The 25,931-nt window shown below is 46.8% G+C and overlaps 1 long non-coding RNA gene across 10 annotated transcripts in view; it reads right to left on the reverse strand.

Annotated features, from left to right (window-relative positions):
• Nucleotides 1-16,360: 16,360 nt before the first annotated feature.
• The window catches only part of LOC100938019 (uncharacterized), a 54,538-nt gene continuing 44,967 nt past the window's right edge, over nucleotides 16,361-25,931 (reverse strand). For 7 of the 10 annotated variants that reach the window (XR_010140682.1, XR_002915801.2, XR_008527447.1 and 4 more), the window contains 2 exons: nucleotides 24,694-24,758; nucleotides 16,367-16,486 (listed from right to left, as the gene is read on the reverse strand). This is a non-coding gene — a long non-coding RNA (uncharacterized LOC100938019). Of the gene's footprint in view, nucleotides 16,487-23,337; nucleotides 23,527-24,693; nucleotides 24,759-25,931 lie in introns of all 10 variants that reach the window. The other 3 variants (XR_010140681.1, XR_008527443.1, XR_008527439.1) reach the window with 2 other exon arrangements.

Consider the following 25,931-nt stretch of genomic DNA (forward strand, 5'->3'; position numbering starts at 1 on the left):
TGCCAGGAGGCAGCAACTGGGCCTAAAGAGGCCAACTTGAGGAAGTTCTAGGCCTGGAGAGGCCGCCAAAAGGGAAAAACTGGGCCTGGAAAGGCCATTGTAAGGAATGAGCTGGGCCTAAAGAGGTCATTGAAAGGCAGGAGCTGGGCTTGTCGAAGCTGCCAAAAGGCAGGAATTTTGGACTGGGGAGGCTACAGTGAGGCAAGAGCTGGGTGTGGAGAGTCTGCTGTGAGGCAGAGGCTGGGCCTGTACAGGCCTTCAGAAGGCAGGAGCTGGGCCTAGAGAGGCTGACTTGAGTTCAAGTTCTGGGCCTGAAGAGGCCACCAAGTCAAAAGCAGGGCCTGGGAAGGCCACCAAGACGCATGAGCTGGGCCTGGACTGGCTGATGGGAGGAAGTTTTGCACCTGGAGAGGCCACCAAAAGGCAGGAGCTGGGCCTGGAAAAGCCAACTGGAGGATGAGTTGGGTCTTCAGAGGCCACCAGGAGGCAGGAGCTGGGAAAGAAGAGGCCAATTTGAGGATGATTTGGGCCTGTAGAGGTTGCTGGGAGGAAGAGCTGGGCCTGGAGAGGCTGACTAGAGGAAGTTCTGGGCCTGGAGTGTCCAAAAAGCAAAAGCTAGGCCTGGAAAGGCCACCGTGAGGCATGAGCGTGGCCTACAAAGGCCACTGGGAGGCAGCAGCTAGGCCTGTAGAGGCTGCTGAAAGGCAGGAACCTGGCCAGAGGCCACGGTGAGGCAAGAGGTGGACCTGGAAGGTGCACTGTGAGGTAGAGGCCAACAACAGGCAAAAGCTGGGCCTGGAGAGATGACGAGAGGAATGAGCTGGGCCTAAACAGGCCAGTATGAGAAAGGACCTTGGCCTAGAGAGGCCAGTATGAGGCAGGAGCTGGGCCTGGACAGGTTGCCAGAGGCATCAACTGGGCCTCAACAAGCCACTGTGAGGGAGAAGCTAGGCCTGTTGAGGCTGCCGGGAGGCAGGCGGGAACTTGGCCCACGGAAGCCACTGTGAGGCAAGAGTTGGGTCTGGAGAGGGAGCTAAGAGGCAAGAGCGGGGCCTGCAGAGGCTGTTCTCAAACCAGAACTGGGTCTGTACAGGCTGCCGCGAGGCAGAAGGTAGGCCTAAAGAGCTTGACTTGAGGAAGTTTTGGGCCTACAAAGGCCGGCAGTAGTTGAGCAGGAGCTGAGCCATAAAAGGTTGTTGTGAGGCAGGAGTTGGGCTTGTAGATACAGCCAGGAGGAAGAGCTAGGCCTGGAGAGGATGCCAGGAGGCAGCAACTGGGCCTGGAGAGGCCAACTTGAGGAAGTTTTGGGCCTGGAGATGATGTCCCGGGACAGGAGCTGGGCCTGGAGAGGCCACTGTGAGGTATGAGCTGGGCGTAAAGAGGCCAGTGTGTGGCAGGACCTGGGCCTGCCCAGGTTGCTGGGAAATAGGTGGAAACCTGGCCAGGGAAGGTTGCCATGAGACAAAAGTTGGGCCTGGAAAAACCATCGTGAGGTATGAACTTGGCCTAAAGAGCCATTGGGTGGCAGGAGCTGGGTGTGTAGAGGCTGCTGAAAGGCAGGCGCTTGGCTTGTGGGGGGGCCACGGTGAGGCAGATGCTGGGCCTGGAGAATCTGCTGTGAGGCAGATGTTGGGCCCATAGAGGCTGACAGGAGGCAGGAGCTGGGCCTGGAGAGGCTGCCAGGACACAGAAGCTGGCCTGAAGAGGCTGCCAAGAGGCATGAGCTGGGCCTAAAGAGACCAGTGTGACAAGAGATTGGCCTGGAAAGGCCGACTTGAGGAAGATTTTGGCCTAGAGAGCCTGTCAGGGGCAGGAACTGGGCCTGCAGAGGCCACCGTGAGGCATGAACTGGGCCTAATGATGCCTGTGTGAGGCAGGAGCTGGGCCTGTCAAGGCTGCTGGGAGGTAAGCAGGAACTTGGCCGGGGACGACCTCCGTGAAGCAAGAGCTGGGCCTGGAGAGGCCATTGTCATGCAGGAGCTGGGCCTATCCAGGCCACCAGGAGGCAGAAGGTTGTGCTGGTGAGTTTGACGTGAGGAAGTTTTGGGCCTACAAAGGCCTCCAGGAGCTGGGCAGGAGCTAGCCGAAGGAGATTGTTGTGAGGCAGGAGGTGGGCCTGGAGATTCAGCTGGGAGGAAGAACGGCCTGGAGAGGCTCACTTGTGGAAGTTCTGGGATTAAAGAGGTTGCCAAAAGGCAAAAGCTGGGCCGGAATGGCCACCATGAGGCATGAGCTTGGCCTAGAGAGGCCACTGGGAGGCAGGAGCTAGGCCTGTAGAGGCTGCCGAAAGGCAGGAGCTTTGCCTGGGAGGCTGTGGTGAGGCAGATGCTGGGCCCGGAGAGTCTGCTGTGAGGCAGAGGTTGGGCCTGTAGAGGCTGATGGGAGGCAGGAGTTTGGGCTGAAATGGCAGACTTGAGAAAGTTCTCAGTCTGGAGAAGCCACTGGGATGCAGAAGCTGGGCCTGGAGAGGCCACCGAGAGGCATGAGCTGTGCCTAAAGAGGCCAGTGTTAGGCAGGAGCTGTGCCTGAAGAGGTGACTTGAGGAAGTTTTGGGCCTGGAAAGCCCGTCGGGGGCAGGAGCTGGGCCTGGAGAGGCCGCCATGAGGCATGAGCTGGGCATAATGAGGTTAGTGTGAGACAGGACCTGGGCCTGTCGAGGCTGCCGGGAGGCAGGTAGAAAGTTGTTCGGGGAAGACCTCCGTGAGGCAAAAGCTGGGCCTGGAGAGTCAGCTGGGAGGCAAGAGCTGGGCCTGGAGATGCTGTTGTCACACAGGAGCTGGGCCTGTCCAGGCCATTGGGAGTCAGAAGGTGGATCTGGAGAGCTTGACTTGAGGCAGTTTTGGGCCTACAAAGGCCACCAGGAGCTGGGCAGGAGCTGAACCAAAAGAGACTGTTGTGAGGCAGGAGCTGGGCCTCCAGGCATAGCCAGGAGAAAGAGCTCGGCCTGTAGAGGCCACCTGGAGGCAGCAGCTGGGCCTGGAGAGGCTGACGGAAGGCAGGAGCTGGGCCTTGAGAGGCTGACTTATGGACATTTTGGGCCTGTATAGGCTGCCCAGAGGAAGAGTCTTTAGTCCCAGAGGAGTTGGGACTAAAGAGACTGTTGTATGACAGGAGCTGGGCCTGTATAGGCCACCAGGAGGCAAAAAGTGGGCCTCAAGAGTCCACTGGTTGACTTGAGAAAGTTCTGGGCCTGGAGAGAAGGCTGGGAGGCAGGAGCTGGGCCTAAAGAGGCCATTGTAACGATGGAGCTGGGCCTGTGGAGGCTGCCATGAGGCAGTAGCCTCATCTGTGGAGACTGCCATGAGGTAGGGTATGGGCCTAAATAGGCCATTGTGAGCCATGACCTTGGCCCATAGAGGCCGACTGGAGAAAGTTCTGGACCTGGAGAGGCTGCCGAGAGAAAGGAGCTGAGCCAAAAGATTCAAACACATTACATTTATTAGGCACTTTATTTCCATTATTACATTGTAGTATATATTGAAATAATTATAGAACTCACCATAATGTAGAATCAGTGGACATGTTAAGCTTATTTTCCTGCAACAAGATGGTCCCATCTGAACTTGATGGGAGAAAATGACAGATAATCAGGTATTAGATTCTCATAGGGACAGCGCAACCCAGATCTCTCGCACGCATGGTTTGCATAGGATGCATGCTCCTATGAGAATCTAATGCTGCTGCTGATCTGAGAGAAGGCGGAGCTCAGGCGGGAATGTGAGCAATGGGGAGTGGCTGTAAATACAGAGGAAGCTTCCCTCACTCGACACCACTCACCTCCTGCTGTGTGGCTCCTTACAGCTACATGGCTCAGGGGTTGGGGACCCCTGCTGAAGTACATCCAAAAGGACCGTTCCCACACCAGTCTTCATAGCGGTCAAGTGCAGCAACCACTTAGCTCCCAAGGAATGTGCCACAGCTGGCATTTCATCACAATCAACAGTAAGTGGTAGCTTGAGTCATTGTGAGGTCACTTCCTGGAAATCACCAGCATCCCATTTCCCATTGGCAAGGAGCTCAGCACTGCCCCTTGGATAACCAAACCCATCCCCAAATCCCATCTGTGTGAATCTATCTCCAGGGACCCTTCTTAGCATATTAGAGTCCAATCAGGAGACATAAACCACTCAAAAGTTTAAAGTGGTAAAATTTAATACAGAGAATTATTCATTATAACAGGGGAACAGCATAATGAGGGACTGGCTAGCACAAACTAAAGAGAACTCTAGAGAATATAGGACTAGCCCAGGCCAGGCATGGTGGCTCATGCCTGAAATTCCAGCAATTTAAGAAGCCAACACAGGAGGACTGCTTGAGGCCGGGAGCTAGAGATCAGCCTGGACAACACAGTGAGACCGTGTCTCTATCCAAAAAAAGAAAAAAAATTAGCTGGGAGTGGTGGTGCACACTTGTAGTCCCAGCTACTCAGGAAGCTGAAGTGAGAGGATAGTTTGAGCATGGGAGGTCAAGGCTGCAGTGAGTCATGATTATGCCATTACAGTCAAGCCTGGGTGACACAGCAAGACCCTGTCTCAAACAAAACAACAACAACAACAACCATTTACAGACAGAAAAGAAATAGAGCTAATAAGCTAAGGAAAGATGTTGAAATGTGACCAAGTAATATGAGGTATTTTATCTATTTAAAATAATCAAACAAAAAATAACTTATTAAATTATAATACCCTGTGCTGGCAAAGGTGCAGTGAAATGGACACTTTCTTATACTATGAGGGGTGTTTAAATTGTACATAAGTCTTCCAGGGTAAAGCTTGGCAATTTTTTAAAATAATAGAGACAGGGTCTCACCTTACTGCCTCCTCCAACTCTTGACCTCAAGCAATCCTCCTGTCTTAGCCTCCACAGGGCTGGGATTATAGCCAGGAGGCACCCAAAACCTTGTCAGTTTACATCAAGGGCAATGAGAATGCCCATTCACCATGACTCACAGTAATCTTACTTCTGGAAATACCTTGGGGAGACAATTCAATCTAAACAAAAGGTCATCTGCATAAACACAGTGAAATTCTTGGAGTAATGGAAAACAGAGTGGTTAAGTGAAATAAGAAACAGTTATAAGAAATTATACTATGGTATTTACAGGCACCTGGTAAAAGGTCAGTTAATGTTAGCTGCTACTTTTTTGTTGCTTCGAGACAGGGTCTCACTCTGTCACCCACGCTGGAGTGCAGAGGCCTGATCATGACTCACTGCAGTCTCAACCTCCCCGGACTCAAGTGATCTTCCCACAGCAGCCTCCCAAGTAGCTGGGACTACAGGAACATGCCACCACACTACGCTAATTCATGTACTTTTCTGTAGGGATGGTGCCTCCTTTGGTTTCCGAGGCCTGTCTCAAACTCTTGGCCTCAAGCCATCCTCCTACCTCAGCCTCCTAAAGTGTTGTGATTACTGGTGTGAGCCACCACACCTGGCCAGCTGCTACTTTTATTATTATTCCTCTCAATTAAAAATAATTTTCATTAAAAATTATCATTTTCAAGGCTATGGAACAATATGTGTCATACAGCATAATTGTAAAAACATATACAGTCATCCCTCGGTATACAGAGAGGATTGGTTCCAGCCCCCCCATCTCTGCATATACCAAAATCCATGCATACTCATGTTTCACAGTCAGCCCTCTGGAACCCACATATAGGAAAAGTCCAAATATTAGTTGGGCATAGTAGCAAGCACCTATAGTCTCAGTCACTTAGGAGGCTGAGGTGGGAGGATCGCTTGAGCCTGGGAGGTTGAGGCTGCAGTCAGCTGTGATGGCGTCACTACACTCCAGCCTGGACAATAGAGCAAGACCCTCTCTCAGAAAAAAACAAAACAAAAAACCAAAAAACGGGTTAGAAATTGTAGTGAGTTCTGTTGGGCAAAATTCCATATAAGCAAAGTATAAATTAATGAAGCAAATGGTGATAAATTAGTATGACTGACTTTCTGGAGTTTCTGACAATAAAGGTAAGAAAAACGCAAAACACAGAGACAGGGTAAAAAAAGAAATTAGTGAAGCATTCTACGTGTTTAATAAAATGACACTGGCCATGTTCGTGCAGCAGCAGTATGTCATGATATGACATACCTTGGAGAGAAGTTAACAGATGAGGAAGTTGATAAAAATGATCAGAGAAGCCAAATACTGATAGCGACAGTAAAGTAAACCATGAAGAATTTCCACAACTGATGTCAGCAAAGTGGAAATATTGTACAGTGTGTGTTGAAGTTCCTGTATATTGTTTATTTGCCTTTTGTTTGTAAGAAATGTGTCTACTAAAAGTTATTCTTGCTATCAAAAGAATATGTGTGAATAAGTCATTTGAACTTATTCTTCTGTTTTTCTACTTTTATCTTCCTGCCATCATCTCATAGCCTTACTTTAGAAATTTTTCATTTTTTTTAGAAAATTGAACAAGTGCTTGTTGTGGTGGCTCATACCCCCTAGGATGGGAGGCAGGGGTGGAAGGGTCACTTGAGGCCAGGAGTTTGACACCAGCCTGGCCAACAAAGTGAGACCCCATGTCTACAAAACAATTTAAAAATTAGCCAGATGTCATCATGTATACCTACAAGTCCCAGCTACTCAGGAGGCTGAGGAGGGAGGATCCTTAGCCCAGGAGTTCAAGGCTGCAGTGAGCTGTGATTACACCACTGTATTTCAGCCTGGGTGACAGGGTGAGACCCCATCTCTTAAAACAAAAAAGAAAGAAAGAAAATAGACCAAGTGCAAGTTGTATGTGGCTTACTCTGAATATTTCTAAACTAGAAGTTCTCAATCTTTCGGGGTCTAGCATCCCTTTACATTTTTTAACTTTATTGAAGATCTCTAAGACTTTTTCTTTATATAAGTAATTATATTAAAATTAGAAAATAAGACAAAATTTTAAAAATATTATTCATTACATATTAATAATAAAACTATTACATGTTGATATAAGTAATACAAGACAAAATTTTTAAAATATTTGGCCGGGTGCAGTGGCTCATGCCTGTAATCCTAGCACTTTGGGAGGCCAAGGCAGGCAGGTCACAAGGTCAAGAGATCAAGACCATCCTGGCCAACATGGTGAAACCCCGCCTCTACTAAAAATACAAATATCAGCTGGGCGTGGTGGCACACGCCTGTAATCCAGCTACTCGGGAGGCTAAGGCAGGAGAATCGCTTCAACCCAGGAGGAGGAGGTTGCGGTGAGCTGAGATCGCACCACTGCACCCCAGCCTGGTGACAGAGCAAGACTCCATCTCAAAAAAAAAATTTTATTATTCATTACATAGTAATAATAAAACCATTACATGTTGATATAATACTTTTTTTTTTTTTTTTGAGATGGAGTCTCGTTCTTTCATCCAGGCTGGAGTGAAGTGGCATGATCTCGGCTCACCATAACCTCCGCCCCCCAGGTTCAAGCGATTCTCCTGCCTCAGCCTCCCGAGTAGCTGGGATTACAGATGCCCACCACCATGTCTGGCTAATTTTTGTATTTTTTTAGTAGAGACAGGGTTTTGCCATGTTGGCCAGGCTGGTCTCGAACTCCTGACCTCAGGTGATCCACCCGCCTGGCTCTCCCAAAGTGCCGGGATTACAGGCATGAGCCACCACGCCCAGCCCAATTAATATATTTTTAAAAACACTGATTAGTCAGGCAACAGCACTGGGCAGGGGTCTCCTCATTCCCAGTGACACAAACCCCACTGCACGGCTCCAGGGTTGCAAGGGCTGCAGAGACAAAAGGCTCTGACTTGAGATTTTATTATTTTATTTGTATTTCTATTTGTGTTGTGAGACAGGTCCTGCTCTGTCACCCAGGCTGGAATGTGGCTATGCCACTTGTAGCTCACTGCAGGCTCGACCTCCTGGGCTCAAGCCATCTTCCTGCTTCAGCTCCCCAGTAGCTGGTACTACAGTTGAGTGCCACCATACCTGGCTATTTTTTAAATTTTTTCTAGAGTGAGGGGTCTTGCTACATTGCCCAAGCTGGCCTCAAACTCCTGACCTCAAGAGATCTGCCCACCTCAGCCACCTGAGTAGCTGCGACTACAAGTACACATCACCATGCCTAGCTACATTTATTTTATTTTATTAAATATTGAAAAATATTTTTGGCCGGGCGTGGTGGCTCATGCCTGTAATCCCTGCACTTTGGGAGGCCGAGGTGGGTGGATCACCTGAGGTCAGGAGTTTGAGACCAGCCTGACCAACATGGAGAAACCCCGTCCCTACTAAAAATACCAAATTAGCCGGGCGTGGTGGTGCACGCCCGTAACCCCAGCTACTCAGGAAGGCTGAGGTGGCAGGAGAATCGCTTGAACCCAGGAGGTGGAGGTTGCGGTGAGCCGAGATCGCACCATTGCACTCCAGCCTGGGTAATAAGAGCGAAACTCTGTCTCAAAAAGAAAAAAGAAGAAAAAAGAAAAATATTTTTGTAGGGAGGAGGTCTTGCTATGTTGCTCAGGCTGGTCTTGAATTCCTGCCCTTAAAAGATACTCCCATTTCTGCTTCCCAAACAGCTGGGACTACAGGCATGAGCCACTGTACTGAGCCTGAAGAGATTCCTTTAATCTAGTATCCCATACTTGATAGGATTGAGAAAGGCAGTAGTCATTTTTAAAATTACTTAATAATTCAGTAAGAATCTAACTCAACCTTGACCCCTGCCTTCTCTCACACCCCTCATCCAGTCTGTCAGGAAATCCTGTTGACTGTCTTCAATATGTACTGAAGATCCCCACCCAGCAACTCCCTGGCCTCCTCCCCTACTTCTCTCCTCTGACCATCTCTCAACACCACCAAGACCCTGGTCAGGACCACTATCATCTCTCGCCTGGATGTTGCCACAGCTTGGCCCCCATGCTTCTACCCAAATCTTCCCACAGCCTTTCTCAACTCAGCAGCCAGAGAATGCTTTTAAATTGGCAGACAGATCATGTCGCTTCCCTGCTCAGAACCCTCCTGAATTTCCTATCTAGCCCAGCAATAACCTCCCAGGGCTTACACGGTCTGTACTGATCCCTGCCCAGCAACTCCCTGTCCTCCTGCCCTAATTCTCTCCCTCTTTCCTTCTGCTCCACTGGCCTCCTTCCAGAGCCTCGGACACACCTCAGACAGTTTATTCCGTTGTTTCTGCCCACAATCCTCTTCCCTCACCACCTTGGCCAGCTCCTTCCCCTCCTTCAAGTCTTGGCTTAATTTTCACTTAGGAGGCCACTCCTGACCATACTATTTAACATTGCCATCTGTCCCCATGCCCACCATGCTAATTTCTTCCTTCCTTCTTTCTTTCCTTCCCTCCCCTCCCCTCCCCCGTCCTCCCTCCCTCCCCCCACCTCCCCTCATTTTTTTGACAAGATCTCACTCTGTCACCAAGGCTGGAGTGCAGTGGCACAATCACAGCTCACTGCAACCTCAAATTCCCAGGCTCAAGCGATCCTCCCACCTCAGCCTCCCTAGTAGCTGGGACTACAGGTGCATGCCATCATGCCTGGCTAATTTTTTTAGTATTTTATGTTATTTTATTTTATTTTGAGACGGAGTTTCACTCTTCTTGCCCAGGCTGAAGTGCAATAGTGTGATCCTGGCTCACTGCAACCTCCACCTCCAAGATTCAAGTAATTCTCCTGCCTCAACTTCCCAAGTAGCTGGGATTACAGGCATGTGCCACCATGCCCGGCTATAGTTTTTGTATTTTTAGTAGAGATGGGGCTTTGCAATGTTGGCCAGGCTGGTCTTGAACGCCTGACCTCAGGTGATCCACCCGCCTTGGCCTTCCAAAGTGCTGGGATTACAGGCATAAGCCACCGCGCCTGACCAACTTTTTTATTTTTTGTAGACACAAGGTCTCACTATGTTGCATAGGCTGGTCTTGAATTCCTGGCCTCAAGTGATCCTCCTGCCTAAAATTCCTATGGATTGCTGGCATAAGCCACCATGCCTGGCTTCATGTTCCTTTCTTCTTGCTGCTGCAACATAGTTTGCAATTTCCTAAAATTTAGTGGCTTAAAACACTACAAATCTACCACCTTACAGTTCTGGGGGCCAGAAGCCCAAACTAGATTTATTAAGGCTAAAGTCAAGGTGTCAGCAGGGCTGCATTCCTTTTGAAGGCTCTGAAGTGTTCCCTTGGCTTTTCCAGCTTCTAGAAGCCACCCCCATTCCTTGGATCATGGCCCCTGACTCCATCTTCAAAGCCAGAAGTGAAGCATCTTCAAATCTCCCTCTCTGACCTCTGCTTCCATCACCACATCTCCTGCTCCAATTCTGACTTTCCTACCCTCTTTCTTTTATAAAGACTCTTGTGATTGCTGGGCATGGTGGCTGCCACACATAATCCCAACAATTTGGGAGGCCAAGGCAGAAGGAACATCTGAGGCCCAAAGTTTGAAACTAGCCTGAACAACATAGTGAGACCCCACCTCTAGAAAAAAATGAAAATAAATGTTAGCTGGATGTGGTGTGTGCCTGTAGTCCCAGCTACTTGAGAGGCTGAGGTGAGACGATCACTTTAGCCCAGGAGTTTGAGATCAGCCTGGGCGACATAACTAAATTTCATCTCTACAAAGATGAGCTGGGCATGGGTGACATGCATGTGTAGTCCCAGCTACTTGGGAGGCTGAGGTAGGAGGATTGCTTGAGCTCAGGAGGTCAAAGCTATAGTGAGCTATGATCACATCACTGCACTCCAGCCTGGATGACACAGGGAGATTCTGCCTCAAAAAAAGAAAACAAAAGAAATATATATCTGGTCTCTGTCCCGGGTTCCTGGCACAGAGCTTCTAAAGCCCTTATTAAGACCTCAGTGTTAGAGGTGATAGGAGCAACTTCTGTTTTAATATTTGGTCTTTGTCCTAGGTTTCTAACACAAGAGCTTTTAAGAACTTTGGGATCTCCAGCATGACAAGAATGCATTTGGTGATGTTGTTGAGATGACTGGGTGACTGCAAGCTCCTAGATTTTTTCAGGAGGAGGACTGATTGCCAGAAAAAGCAACCACATGATTAGAGGCTTGGAACTTTCAGCCTCATGCACTGAACTCCAGGAGGAAGAGGGGCTGGAGACTGACTTAATCACCAGCTGCCAAAGATTTTATCAATTGTGCTTGCATAATAAAGCCTCCATAAACACCCTGAACAACAGGGTTTTCAGAGCTTCCGGGATTGCTGAACACAGGAGATTCTGGGAGGACAGCATGTTCAACAGAGGGCATGGGAGCTCTGTGCCCGTCCAAACTTACCTTGCCCTGGGCATCTTTCTTTTCTTTTTTTGAGACAGGGTCTGGCTCTTTTGTCCAGGCTAGAGTACAGTGGCACAATCTCAGCTCACTACAACCTAAGCCTCCCCAGTCCCCAGCTCAAGGCATCCTCTCACCTCAGCTTCCCTAGTAGCTAGAACTATAGGTACACAACACCACAGCCGGCTATTTTTTTTTTTTTTTTTTTTTTTTTTTTGTACAGAGAAGTTTTCACCATGTTGTCCAGGCTGGTCTCAAACTCCTGAGTTTAAGCAATCCTCCCACCTCGGCTTCCCAAAGTGCTGGGATTACAGGTGTGAGTCACCACATCCAGCATGTACATCTCTTTCCTTGGCTGTTTCTGAGATGTATCCTTTACAATGAACCAGTAATAGGAAATGAACTGGCCAGATGTGGTTGCTCATATCTGTAATCCCAGCACTTTAAGAAGCTGAGGTGGGAGGATCGCCTGAGCCCAGGAATTTGTGGCCAGACTGGGCAACGCAACAAGACCCCATCGCTACAAAAAACAAAAGAAATTAGCCAGATGTAGTGGTGCAGGTGTGTAGTCTCAGCTACTAGGGAGGCTGAGGTGGGAGGACCACTTGAACCCATGCAGTCCAGGCTGCAGTGAGCTATGACTGCACCACTGCACACGAGCCTGGACAACAAAATGAGACCCTGTCTCTCAGAAAAAAATAAAATAAACTGTTTTTCCGAGTTCTGTAAACTGTTCTAGCAAATTATTAAACCCAAGAAGAGGGTCATGGGAACCCCTGATTTGTAACAGGTTGGTCAAAAGTACAGGTAACAACCTAGGACTTGCCATTGGCATCTGAAATGAGGGTGGTCTCGTGGGACTGAGCCCCTAACCTGTGGGGTCTGTGCCAACTCCAGGTAGTGTCAGAATAAAATTGTGGGATACCCAGTTAATGTCCAGAGCATTGGAGAACTTGGTGTAGAAACTCCACACACACGTTCAGTCAGAAGTGTGTGAGTAGAGACTAACACGGGCTTTTCTTTCACCTGTCTACCTGCTTAACTGCATAGGAGAGGCAATATGTGGTGCTCATGAACAAAGCAAGCATTGAAGTCAGACCAGACCCGACATTTGACTCAGTCTTAATATCCAGGTGAGCTTGGGCAAATCACTCATTATTCCTAAGTCTTCATCACTTCATTCATAAAATGGGGATAACTGTGGCACCTACCTGTGATTTTGTGAGAACTAATGAAATACTATGGTGTTATTGTGATCATTACACCTATTCTAAACTATTTGACAAGGACAGGGATGCATGATAACATTAACAGATTAGAAACTGTAATGAGGTCTCTTGGGCAAAATTCCATACAAGCAAATTACTGTCCCTCCAATGCATTCCTGCCACACTTAATTCACCATTCCCTGAACAAAATGTGCCATCTTCATTGTCCAGGTCTTTACAGTGCTGGTTTCCCTGCCTGAGCAGCTCACTCCATCCCATCCCAGCCCATTCCCCATCCTTCCACCTCCCCCTTCCCTCCCCACTCTCATGCAACTCTTCCTCATCTTTCAGGACCCGGTTTCAATGTTACCTCAACTGGAAGCTTCTCTCACCCTTCAGAAGAGCTTCCCATTGCACTTGATGCATGCACTATTATTTGACCATTTTTGAGTTCTATTCCAAGTCTTTTTGTACCTGAATAAGATGTTGCCCAGTCAGTCTCTCTTCCTGGATTCTGAAGTCTTTCATGGTAGATTCAGCTGGAAGTGACAAAAAGACTTTCTTTTGAAAAAGAGGGATGACACAGACAGACATAAGTTCTTAAACAGTTTAAATGGTATGTGAAAATTTAACAAAATTCAAAGGCTTGTGGGGAACACTTAGGAGGAAAAGTTACTGGGAATGTTATAAAGGGTTAATTTATATTTTATTGTACTTTATTTTATTTTATTTTTTGAGACAGAATCTCATTCTGTTACCTAGGCTAGAGTGCAGTGGTGCAATCAGGGCTCACTGCAGCCTCAACCACCTGGGCTCAGGTAATCTCACTTAATCTTTATTTGGTTTAAGAAACTCAGTCTTGGTTGAGCATAGTGGCTTATGCCTACAATCTCAGCACTTTGGGAGGCTGAGAGGTATATATTACTTGAGGCAAGCAGTTTGAGATCAGCCTGGGCAACATATTAAGACCCTGTCTCTACCAAAAAAACAGAGTGAATTTGTGGAAGACAATTTTTCCACAGACTGGGGGTGAAGGAAATGATTTCGGGATGATTCAAGTGCATTACATATATTGTGCACTTTATTTCTATTATTCTTACATTGTAATATATAATGAAATAATTCTACAACTCACTGTAATGTAGAATCAGTGGGATCTCTGAGCTTGTTTTCCTGCATCAAGACTGTTCATCTGGGGTGACAGGAGACAGTGACAGATCATCAGCCATTAGATTCTCACAAGGAGGGCGCAACCTAGATCCCTCTCATGCACAGTTCACAACAGGGTTCGTGCTCCTATGAGAATCTAATGCTGCCGCTGATCTGACAGGACATGGCGCTCAGGTGGTCATGGGAGCGTTGGGAGGGGCAATAAATACAGATGAAGTTTCCCCTCACTCACCCACTGCTCACCTCCGGTTCTGTGGCCCTGTGGTTGGAGACCCCTGCTTGAGTGCATTCAAAAGGATCCGTCCCATGCCATTCTTCAAAGTCATCTTTATTGCCGCCATGGTCAAGTGTAGCACCCCTAAGCTCGCAGGGCATATGCTTCAGCTGGCATTTCATCACAATCAACAATAAGTGGTACCTTGAGTCATTGTGAGGTCAGTTCCTGGAAATCACCAGCATCCCATGTCCCATTGGCAAGGAGCTCAGCACTGCTCCTTGGATAACCAAACCTATGCCCAATCCCATCTGTGTGGGTCTATCTCCTGGTACCCTTCCTAGCGTCAATTCTGTATTTGTAGGAGTCCAATCAGGAGATATAAACCACTCAAAAGTTTAAACTAGAATGGGCAAGGTGGCTCAAACCTGTAATCCTAGCACTTTGGGAGGCCAAGGCAGGTGGATCGCTTTGAGCTCCGGAGTTTGAGACCAGCCTGGGAAACAGGGTGAAATCCCATCTCTACAAAAAACACAAAAATTAGCCGGGTGTGGTGGTACATACCTGTAATCCCAGCCACTCGGGAGTCTGAGGCAGGAGGATTGCTTGAGGCTGGCAAGTGAAGGTTGAAGTGAGCAGAGATTGTGCCACTGCACTCCAGCCTGGGTGACAGAGTGAAACCCGGTATCAAAAAATAAAAGTAAAAAAAATATATGTAAATTTAATATAAAAAGTATTAAATTTTGGCTGGGTGTGGTGGCTCACGCCTGTAATCCCAGGACTTTGGGAGGCTGAAGCAGGCAGATCACCTGAGGTCGGGAGTTTGAGACCAGCTTGACCAACATGGAGAAACCCCGCCTCTACTAAAAACACAAAATTAGCTGGGCGTGGTGGCACATGCCTGTGATTCCAGCTACTTGGGAGGCTGAGGCAGAAGAATCGCTTGAACCTGGGAGGCGGAGGTTGCAGTGAGCCAAGATCATGCCATTGCACTCCAGCTTGGGCAACAAGAGCGAAACTCCAATTGAAAAAAAATATATATTAATTTTAATAGAGGATCAGCATAATGAGGGACACAACAGCACAAAGTAAAGACAACTCGAGAGAATATAGAACTAGCAGAGGCCAGGCATGGTGGCTCAAGCCTGTAATCCCAGCAATTTGGGAAGACTAGGCAGGAGGATCACTCAAGGCCAGGAGTTGGAGACCAGCCTGCACAACATAGTGAGACCCTGTGTCCACCAAAAAAAGAAAAAAATTAGCCAGGTGTGGTGGTGATGCACACCTATAGTTCCAGCTACAGAGTCTGGGGTGGGAGGACCCCTTGAGCCTGGGAAGTCTAGGCTACAGTGAGCCAAGATTATGCCATTGCACTCCTGGGCGATAGTGAGACCCTGTCTTAGAAAGAAAAAGAAAAGAAAAGAAAGTCCTAATCCCCCTGTGGGAATCTTCTCTTCTCCCGCCCTCTCTGGAACCTCACTCGTCAGTTCTTCCTCCCACTTCCCTGTATCATTACCTATCCCCACCTTTCAGCTTCTTCTCACCATCATTTAAACTAATCAAACTTCTTATATTTAAAAAAAAAACCTCTCCCTAAACTCAGTGTTTCCCCTGCTTTAGGTCTCCAGCACACCCACTGAGCCATCTGCTTTCCCTGGTGCCTTCTCCACACAGCAGCCTGGGCCACGTCTCTAATCCATGAATCTTAACACATTACTCCTCCCCCATTTACATCACTTCTCCTTGCCTTGGGTATTAAGTCCAAACCCCTGCTCTTCCCTGCCTTGCAAGGCAGCCTCCCTGCTTGCCCCTCTCCATTTTACCTGCTGTAGAGTCCAACTGAGCCTCACCTGCCCCTTGAATGCCCACTCTCTCTCCTCTGGGAGCCTCTGAAGTGGGTGATGCCCTCTGCTTAGAATACGCTTCCCCTTAAATCTCTACTCTCTTCCTGGCTAGCTTTGGCTCCTCTGTCACTTGTCTGCTTTGGCATCATCTCCTCCTGGAAGCCTTCCTTGACTCCCCAGATTCTCAGGAGCATGGGAGGTGAGGTGCTCCTCCCATATATGAATGGAGATTAGGGAGTATGTGTTATTCATGTTTAATTCACCAGTGCTTAGCTCAGTACCTGGCACAAAATAGTCACTGCGCTGGCCAACGTAACGACCCCCACCCCCAACTGCTCATGTCCTATGTTACACCGCACAATTACATAGGAAGGGGGAATTAAGAGTGCAGATGAAATTAATGTTGCTAATCAGCTGACTTTAAAACAAGATTATCCTGGAGTATCTGGGTGAGCCCATGTAATTGCAAGCGTTCTTTAAATGTGAAAGAGGGAGGCAGAAGGTTAAGAACCAGAGACAGTGGGCACAATGGCTCATGCCTGTATTACCAATACTTTGGGAGGCCAAGGCAGGAAAATCCCTTGAGTCCAGGAGTTCAAGGTCAGCCCTGGCAACATAGCGAGGCCCCATCTCTACAAAAAAAAAAAAAAAAAAAAAAAAACCCAAAATTCCCCCAGTGTCATGGCACCTACCTATAGTCCCAGCTACTGGGAGGGATGAGGTGGGAGGATTGCTTGAGCCTGGGAGTTTGAGGCTACAATGAGCCATGATAGGACCACTGAACTCCATCCTGAGCAACACAGCAAGGTCCTTTTTCTAAAGAAAAAAAAGGCATTGGAATCAGGGTCCCCTTCATCCTAAGGTACCTACAAGGCATCTCTCTCTGCAAACGAGTAAACATCATCCCCCAACTCCTCACAGAGTTCAGCAGCAGGAAAACTCCCTCACCTCATTTCTGTGCTGCTTGGGAGGCCTGGACAGCCCAATAACCAGCTCCTTGCTGATGAAGCAATCGGGAAATGGCTCGAGTTGAGCTAAGGATAATTTGGATCATTCTTTTGGTTCTCAATAGGCAGGGTAGGGGCAGGCATGGTGGCTCATACATGTAATTCTTGTACTTTTGGAGGCCAAGGTGAGAGGATCACTTGAGGCCAGGAGCTCAAGACCAGCCTGGGCAACGTAGTGATACCTGGGTGGCATGCACCTGTGGTCCCCACTACTTGGTAGAATGAGGTGGGAGGGTTGATCACTTGATCTCAGGAGTTTCAGGCTGCAGTGAGCCATAATCACACCACTGCACTCCAGCCTGGGTGACAGAGCCAGACTATGTCTCAAAAAGTAAAAAATAAAATAAATAAAATAGAGAGAGAGACTATAGGCAGCCACCACCACATCTGGCTAATTTTTAAATATTCTGTAGAGACAAGGTCTTGCTAGGTTGCTCAGGCTGGTCTAAAACTCCTGGCATCAGGCCAGGCATGGTGGCTCATGCCTGCAATCCCAGCACTTTGAGAGGCCAAGGCAGGCAAATCACCCGAGGTCAGGAGTTCGAGACCAGCCTGGCCAACATGGCGAAACCCCATCTCTACTAAAAATACAAAAATTGGCCGGGCAGTAGTGGCATGGGCCTGTAATCCCAGGTACTCGGGAGGTTGAGGCAGGAGAACCACTCGAACCTGGGAGGCAGAGGTTGCAGTGAGTCAAGATCGCGTCACTGTATGCATTCCACCCTGGGTGACAAAGTGAGACTCTGTCTCAAAACAAACAAACAAACAAACAAAAAAAACTCCTGGCATCAAAAGATCTTCCTATCTCACCCTCCCACCCTCCCAATGCCCTGGGATTATATTTTTTGTTTACTATAATTGAAGACACTTGTTCTTATACTGCTTTAAGATATAAAGAAAAAAATAATAATAATAACAAATGTTGGTGAAGGCCGGGCACAGTGGCTTAGCCTGTAATTCCAGAACTTTGGGAGGCTGAGGTGGGCAGATCACTTGAGGCCAGGAGTAAGAGACCAGCCTGAGCAACATGGTAAAACCCCATCACTACAAAAAATATATAAAAATTAGCCAGGCATGGTGGCATGCACCTGTAATTATCAGCTACTCAGGAGGCTGAGATGAGAAAATCACTTGTGCCTGGGAAGTCAAGGCTGCAGTGAACTGTGATGGCGTCACTGTGCTGCAGCCTGAGAGACAGAGCAAGCCTGTCTAGAAAAAAAAAAAAAAGTCAGCGAAGATGTGGAGGAATTGGAACCCACATACATTACCGGTGGGAACATAAAATCATGTAACCACTTTGGGTATTTCTTTTCTTGTCATTTTAATTGGATTTTTTTTTTAATCAAGAGAGGGTCTTGCTATCTTGCCCAGGCTGATCTTGAACTTGTGGGCTCAAGCCATCCTCCCAACTGAGCCTCCTGAGTAGCTGGGACTACAGGTGTGAGCCATCACACCCAACTGGTGTAGCCACTTTAGAAAACAAACTGGCAGTTTCTCAAAAGGCTAAATATACAGTCATCATACAATGCAACAATTTCACTCCTAGGCATATATTCCAGAGAAATAGAAATACATGTCCACACAAAAACTTGTACAGCAATCTTCATAGCAGCTTTATTCATAATAGCCAATACATGGAAACAACCCAAATGTCCACCAACTGATGAACAGATAAACAAAATGCAGTGTCTCTCTACCATGGAATATTATTCAGCCATAGAAGAAATGAAATATTGATACACACTATGACGTAAAGGAACTTTGAAAACATTGTGCTAAGAGGGAAAAAAAAGCCACAAAAGATCACATATTGTACAATTCTATTTGTCCAGGTTAGGCAAATCTATAGTGACAAAAAATGAATCAATGGTTGCCTAAGATGGGGGCCAAGGCAGGTGGGGGGAGTAGGAGGTAGTGGCTAAGGGGTGCGGATTTCTCTATAGGGTAATGAAAGGTTCTAAAAGTGACTGTGGTGATCGATGCACAACTCTGTGAATATTCTAAAACCTACTGAATTGCAGATTTCAATAAATAAATAAATTGAAGGGTATGTGAATCATATTTTAATAAAGCTTTTATTTAAAATAGTAAGTGGCTGGGCACAGGTGGTCATGCCTGCCTGTAATCCCAGCACTTTGGGAGGCTGAGGCAGGAGGATCACTTGAGGTCAGGAGTTTGAGCCTAGTCTGAGCAACCTAGCAAGATCCCATCTCTATGATAAAAAATAAAAAAATTAGCTGGGTATGGTGGCACACATCCGTAGTCCCAGCTACTTGGGAGACTGAGGATTGTTTAAGCCCAGGAGTTTGAGGCTACAGTGAACCATGATCATGTCACTGTACTGCAGCCTGGGCGACAGAGCAAGACCCTGTCTCTAAAAAGGAAAGAAAATACAAGTTTGTACCACTTTGTGAGTGTAGACAAGAACAAAAGAGCACTGAATAATGAGAGTAAGTGGCTGGTTAGGCCCAGTTGCTAGCTAAGTGGCTTCTGAAACATTCATTAGTAAAGTTACAGCTCTGGGACAGTCATGCAGTCAAAGAATGAATGCTAAATTCATTACAAATGCTGATGGTCTTTCTTTACATGCCTTCTAGTGAAAAATTCCTAAGTGCCTAAATAGCAAGTCTGCAATGATAGCAGCTGTTTATCAAAGACTACAAAAAAGAAATGGAACCTGGGCATGGTGGCTCATGCCTGTAATCCCTGCACTTTGGGAGGCTGAGGCAGGCAGATCACCCGAAGTCAGGAGTTTGAGACCAGCCTGGCCAACATGATGAAACCCTATCTCTACTAAAAATACAAAAATTAGATGGGTGTGGTGGCAGGCATCTGTAATCCCAGCTACTCAGAAGGCTGAGGCAGGAGAATTGCTTGAACCCAGAAGGCAGAGGTTGCAGTGAGCCAAAATCATGCCATTGCACCAGCCTGGGTGACAAAAGCAAGACATCATCTTTAAAAAATAAAAATAAAAAAAAGGCATCTTCTTCAAGTATGACATAGTGTTTCATGATAAAGAAGCCCTAATTTTGCATTTGTTCAAGTATTGATTCGATTTAGCAAATATGACACCAATCTTGGATAAAGTGCGAACAACACAATTTCATTTTGTCCTTAATCAAAACTGATTAGGTAGTCTAATATCAATTCTGATCTTATTAAGAACTGGTAAGATAAAAAAAATTAGGGAATGATGGAGCCAATAAGATGTTACAACCTGTTCCAAGGAGAATTCCAAAACCCACTCATATTTGAGACCTTTAAGTATGATGAAATATATCTGATTACTATATTTAAAAATAAACTGATTATATAGCCAACAACAATTGGGCAGGGGTCTCCTCATCCACAGCCACACAATCCTGATCATGCAGCTATGTGGTTGCAAGGCCTGCATAGCCTAGAAGGGACTGGTCTGACTTGAGATTTCACTTCATTCATATTTGTATTTTGAGACAGGGTCCCGCTCTGTCACCCAGGCTGGAGTGCAGTGGTATAATCATAGCTCACTGCAGCCTTGACCAGCTGGGCTCAAGAGATCATCCTGCCTCAGCTGCACCAGTACCTGGGAATACAGGCAAGTAACACCATATCAGGCTATTTTTTTTTTTTAATTTTTGTAGGCAGAGAAGTCTTACTATGTTGTCCAAGATGGTCTCAAACTCCTAGCCTCAAGAGATCTGCCCACCTCAGCCTGAGTAACTGGGGCCACAGGTACGCACCACCATGCCCGGCTATATTTATTTTATTTTATTAAATTTCTTTCTTTTATTTTTGTAGAGAGGAGGTCTTGCTATGTTGCAAGGCTGTTCTCAAACTCATGGCCTTAAAACATACTCCCATCTCTGCCTCTCAAACTGTTGCAACTATAGGTGTGAGCCACTGCACCTGTGTGGCCTGACTTGAGATTTCTTTAATCTAGTATCCTTTACTTGGTAGGTTTGGGACAGGCAGTAGTGTTTTCAAAAATTACTTAATAATTCAATTAGAACCAAACTCAACCTTGACTCCTGCCTTCTCTCACAGCTTACATCCAGTCTGTCAGGAAATCCTATTGACTGACTTCATCTCCCGACTGGATGTTGCCAAATCTCAGCCCCCCTGCTTCTACCCAAAACTTCCCACAGTCTTTCTCAACTCAGCAGCCAGGGGGTGCTTTTAAATCAGGAGAAAGATCACGTTGCTTCTCTGCTCAGAACCCACCCCCAACACCCCTGCCCACGGTTCCCATTTCAGTCAGAGTAAAAGCCAAAGCCCCAGCAATAGCCTCCAGGGCTTACATGATCTGTACTGATCCCAGCCCAGCAACTCCCTGGCCTCCTCGCCTGCTTCACTCCCTCTATCTCTTTGCTCCTCTGGCCTCCTTCCAGAGCCTCAGACACACCAGGGAGTTTCCTCCTAACGCCTTTATCCTGTTGACTCAGCCCTACAGTGCCCTTCCCTCAGCACCTTGGCCAGCTCCATCACCTGCTTCAAACTTTTGCTCAATTTTCACTTATGAGGCCAACCCTGACCACTCTACTTAACATTGCCATCTGTCCCCATTCCCACCATGCTCCCCCCTTCCTTCCTTCCTTCCTTCCTTCCCTTTTCCTTTCCTTTCTCTCTCTCTCTCTTTCTTTCTTTCTTTGACAGGGTCTTGCTCTATTGCCCAGGCTGAAGTACAGTGGTGCAATCACAGCTCACAGCAACCTCAACCCCCTAGGCTTAAACAATCCTCCTGTCTCAGCCTCCCTAGGAGCTGAGACTACAGGTGCACACCACAACACCTGGCTAATTTTTTTTTTTTTTTGAGATAGAGTCTTACTCTGTTGCCTAGGCTGGAGTGCAATGGCGTGATCTTGGCTCACTGCAACCTCTGCCTCCTGGATTCAAGTGATTCTTTGCCTCAGCCTCCCAAGTAGCTGGGATTACAGGCACCCACCACCACACCGGGCTTATTTTTGTATTTTTAGTAGAGACGGGGTTTCACCATCTTTGCCAGGCTGGTCTTGAACTCTTGACCTCGTGATCCACCCCCCTCGGCCTCCCAAAGTGCTGGGATTACAGGCGTGAACCACCGCGCCCAGCCTTTTCTTTAAAATTTTCGTAGACATGAGGTCTCACTATGTTGCCCAGGCTGGTCTTAAGCTCCTGGGCTTGAGCAATCTTCTCATCTCAGCCTCCCAAAGTGCTGGGATTACAGGCGTGAGCAACTGCCCCTGGCTTCGTGTTCATTTCTTCTTGCTGCTGCAACAAACTACCCTACCTTTAGTGGCTTAAAACATCAGAAATCTACCATCTTACAGTTCTGGGGCCCAGAAACCCAGCTAGGTCTAGTAAGGCTAAAGTCAAGGTGTCAGAGGGGCTGCATTCCTTTTGGAGGCTCTAGAGAGAATATGCTCCCTTGCCTTTTCCAGTCTCTAGAAGCCACCCCCATTCCTTGACTCACCTTGAAGATGGCCCCTGACTCCATCTTCAAAGTCAGAAGTGCAGCATCTTCAAATCTTCCTCTCTGACCTCTTCTTCCATCACCACATCTCGTTCTCTAATTCTGACTCTCCTACCTCCTTTCTCTTATAAAGATCCTTGTGATTGGTGGGCATAGGGGCTCCCATCTATAATCCCAACATTTTGGGAGGCCAAAGAGGAAGGAATGCTTGAAGCCAAGAGTTCAAGATCAGCCTTGGCAACATAGAAAGACCCTGCCTTTACAAAATTAAAATTAAAATCAGCTGGGCATGGTGATGCACACCTGTAGTCCCAGCTACTGGAGAGGTTAAGGTGGGAGGATTGCTTTAGCCTAGGAGGTCAAGGCTGCAGTGAGCTACGATCACATCACTGCACTCCAGCCTGGGTAGGAGAGTGAGACTCTGTCTCAAATATAAGAAAAGAAATATATATTTGGTATTTGACCCTGGTTCCTGGCACAAAGCTTCTAAAGCTCTTATAAAGTCCTTAGTGATAGAGGTAATAGGAGCACCTTCTGTTTTAATATTTGGTCTTAGTCCCAGGTTCCTGACACAAGGGCCTCTAAGTTCTTTCAGATTTGCAGCATGGTAAGAAAGCATGTGGGATGCTGTTGAGATGCCTGGGTGGCTGGAAGTTCCTAGACTGCTTCAGAAGGGCTGGTTGCCAGAGGAACCAACCATATATATTTTTTTAAATGGAGTTTGGCTCTTGTAGCCCAGGCTGGAGTGCAATGGGACAATCTCGGCTCACCACAACCTCCGCCTCCCGGGTTCAAGCGATGCTCCTGCCTCAGCCTCCTGAGTAGCTGGGATTACAGGCATGTGCCACCATGCCCAGCTAATTTTTGTATTTTTAGTAGAGATGGGGTTTCATCATGTTGGTCAGGCTGGTCTTGAACTCCTGACATCAGGTGATCTGCCCACCTCGGCCTCCCAAAGTGTTGGGATTACAGGCATGAGCCACCGCGCCCAACCCCAACCACATTTTTTGAGGCTTGGAACTTTCAGCCTTACTGGCGGAACTCCAGGAGGCAAAAGGGGCTGGAGATTGACTTAACCACCAATGGCCAATGATTTTATCAATCATGCCTCCATAAAAATCCTAAACAACAGTATTTGGAGAGCTTCCAGCTTGCTGGACACAAGGAGGTGCTTGGAGGGTAGTGTGCCCAACAGACGGCATGGAAGCTCTGTGCCCCTCCCCACTTACCTTGCCCTGTGCATCTCTTTCAATGGCTGTTCCTGAGATGCAGCCTTTACATTGAGCCGGTAATAGAAAATCAACTGGCCAGATGTGGTGGCTCATGCCTGTAATCCCAGCACTTTCAGAGGCAGAGGTGGGGGAATCACTTGAGCCCAGGAATTTGAGACCAGCCTGGGCAACGTAACAAGACCCCATCTATACAAAAAATTTAAAAAATTAGCCAGATGTGGTGGTGAGAAACTTGTAATTCCAGCTACTTGAGAGGCTGAAGCAGGAAAATCACTTGAGCCCTGGAGGTTGAGGCTTCAATGAGCTATGATCGCGCCAGTGCACTCCAGCCTGGGCAACAGAGCGAGACCCTGTCTCTTAAAGAAAAAGAAAAAAAAACCTGTTTTTCTAATTTCTGTGAGTTGTTCTAGCAAATAATTAAACCCAAGAAGAGGGTCATGGGAACCCCTGATTTCTAACTGGTTGGTCAAAATATAGGTGACAACCTAGGACTTGCAACTGGCATCTGAAGTGAGGGTGGTCTTGTGGGACTGAGCCCCTAATCTGTGGGGTCTGCACTAACTCCAGGTAGTGTCAGGATGGAATTGTGGGATACGCCGTTGGTATCCAGAGAGTTGGAGAATTTGTGTAGAAACTCTGCAAACACATTTGGTCAGAAGTGTGTGAGTAGAGAGAAACATGGGTTCTTCTCACCTGTCTACGTGCTTAACTGCATAGGAGAGGCAATGCATGGTGCTCATGAACAAAGCAAGCATTAAAGTCAAACAAGACCCAACATTTGACTCAGTCTTAATATCCAGGTGAGCTTGGGCAAATCACTTATTATCCACAAGTCTTCATCATTTTGTGCATAAAATGGAGATAACTGTGGCACCTATCTGTGATTTCGTGAGAACTAATGAAATACTATGATTGGTGTTATTGTGATCATTACACCTATTCTAAACTATTTGACAAGGGCAGGGATGCATGATAACATCAACAGATTAGAAACTGTAATGAGGTCTCTTGGGCAAAATTCCATACAAGCAAATTACTGTCCCTCCAATGCATTCCTGCCACACTTAATTCACCATTCCCTGAACAAAATGTGCCATCTTCATTGTCCAGGTCTTTACAGTGCTGGTTTCCCTGCCTGAGCAGCTCACTCCATCCCATCCCAGCCCATTCCCCATCCCTCCACCTCCCCTTTCCCTCCCCACTCTCATGCAACTCTTCCTCATCTTTCAGGACCCGGTTTCAATGTTACCTCAAATGGAAGCTTCTCTCACCCTCCAGAAGAGCTTCCCATTGCACTTCATGCATGTACTGTTATTTGACCATTTTTGTGTTATAGTTCAAGTCTTTTTGTACCTGAATAAGATGTTGCCCAGTCAGTCTCTCTTCCTGGATTCTGAAGTCTTTCATGGTAGATTCAGCTGAAAGTGACAAAAAGACATTCTTTAAAAAAAAAAAAAAAAAAAAAAGAGGGATGACACAGACATCAGTACTTAAAAGTTTTAAATGGTATGTGAAAAGCAAACAAAATTCAAGGGCTTATAGGAAAAATGTAGGAGGGAAGGTGTCACTGGGAAATATGGTAAAGGGTAATTTTTATTTTATTTTATTTTTTGAGAAAGGGTCTTGCTCTATTGCCTAGGCTGTACTGCTGTAGTGCGATCACAGCTCACTGCAGCCTCAACCTCCTGGGCTCGAGCAATCTTCCCACCTGATTTTTATTTTATTTAAGAAACACAGTCTTACTCTGTTACCAAAGCTGGAGTGCAGTGGTGTGATCATAGCTTACTGCAGCCTCAACCTCCTAGGCTCAAGTGATCCTCCAGTCTCAGCCTCCCCAGGAGCTGGGACTACAGGTGTGCACCACAATGTCCAGCTCATTTTTGTTTTTTAATTTTTAGTAGAGACAAAGTGTTGTTATGTTGACCAGGCTTATGGTAATCTCCTACCCTCAAGCAGTTCTCCCACCTCAGCCTTCCAAAGTGCTGGGATTACAGGTTGAGCTGCCACATCTGGCTGAGGGGGTTAATTTTTAATTATATAAAGAGCTCAAAGCAAATATTAGAAGGAGCCTAAATGCCTACAGTGGCTGACTGGTAAACTGTGATACATCCATATAATAAAATATTATGCAACCATGAAAAGGATTAAGAAAGATCAATAGGTATTGGCATAGATGTTCACAAAATATGAAAATGTGAAGTGATGTCCAATTAGCCTGTATCTTGAAAAATATGGCCCATTTTCTCAATAACAATTATTTCCTGAAATAAGATTATAGGTCTAAAGAGTAAAGGAAATTTTTCACTTCTTTCTAAAAAATATTTACTATTTTAATAATTTAATGAGATTAAATAAATAGATCATCAAATTAGTAAAAGACACATTAACTCTATAAATAAATGGAAAAGTCACAGACAGCCCAGGCATGGTGGCTCACAATTATAATACTAGCACTTTGGGATGGGGTGGGGGAGGATTGCTTGAGGCCAGGAGTTCCAGACCAGCCTGGGAAACATAGAAAGACATTGTCTGTACTAAAAAAAAAAAAAGCCAGGCATGGTGGCCTGTGCTTGTAGTCCCAGCTACTGAGG

Source organism: Pongo abelii, chromosome 6, assembly GCF_028885655.2.
Source record: "Pongo abelii isolate AG06213 chromosome 6, NHGRI_mPonAbe1-v2.0_pri, whole genome shotgun sequence".
NCBI lineage: Eukaryota > Metazoa > Chordata > Mammalia > Primates > Hominidae > Pongo > Pongo abelii.